We start from the raw sequence: 1128 nt of genomic DNA on the forward strand, positions 1-1128 counted from the left end.
GTCAGTAGACCTGCTATACCAGTGTTTGATTGGTCAATATACCTGCTATACCAGTGTTTGATTGGTCAGTAGACCTGCCATACCAGTGTTTGATTGGTCAGTAGACCTGCTATACCAGTGTTTGATTGGTCAGTAGACCGGCTATACCAGTGTTTGATTGGTCAGTAGACCGGCTATACCAGTGTTTGATTGGTCAGTAGACCTGCCATACCAGTGTTTGATTGGTCAGTAGACCTGCTATACCAGTGTTTGATTGGTCAGTAGACCTGCTATACCAGTGTTTGATTGGTCAGTAGACCTGCTATACCAGTGTTTGATTGGTCAGTAGCCCTGCTATACCAGCAACAAGCAGTTTCTGGCCAGATAAAGAGGAATTGATCATCTGAACATCTGGCCACCCAGCAGTCCGGTAATGATATGGACAGATGTAATGATAGAAGATACATCTGATTAGTTCCTGGGTTGGATGATCAATTGTGCCAATATTGTGAATATGGACTATTCAGTTTGCAAAACCACCTCGATCGGTCTGAAAATACAGACAGGTAGATTTTAGTGTACTCAAATCTACTGAAACTATAGGTTTAGACGAGTTTACGCCCAGTGGAGCTGTCAGGATGGAGCTGTCAGGATGGAGCTGTCAGGATGGAGCTGTCAGGATGGAACTGTCAGGAAGGAGCTGTCAGGATGGAGCTGTCAGGATGGAGCTGTCAGGATGGAGCTGTCAGGATGGAACTGTCAGGATGGAACTGTCAGGAAGGAGCTGTCAGGATGGAGCTGTCAGGATGGAGCTGTCAGGATGGAGCTGTCAGGATGGAACTATCAGGAAGGAGCTGTCTGGATGGAGCTGTCAGGATGGAGCTGTCAGGATGGAACTGTCAGGATGGAACTGTCAGGATGGAGCTGTCAGGATGGAGCTGTCAGGATGGAGCTGTCAGGATGGAGCTGTCAGGACGGAGCTGTCAGGATGGAACTGTCTGGATGGAACTGTCAGGATGGAGCTGTCAGGATGGAACTGTCTGGATGGAACTGTCAGGATGGAGCTGTCAGGATGGAGCTGTCAGGATGGAGCTGTCAGGATGGAGCTGTCAGGACGGAGCAGTCAGGATGGAACTGTCTGGATGGAAC

The sequence above is a fragment of the Oncorhynchus nerka genome, linkage group LG12 (genome assembly GCF_034236695.1).
Source record: "Oncorhynchus nerka isolate Pitt River linkage group LG12, Oner_Uvic_2.0, whole genome shotgun sequence".
Classification (NCBI taxonomy): domain Eukaryota; kingdom Metazoa; phylum Chordata; class Actinopteri; order Salmoniformes; family Salmonidae; genus Oncorhynchus; species Oncorhynchus nerka.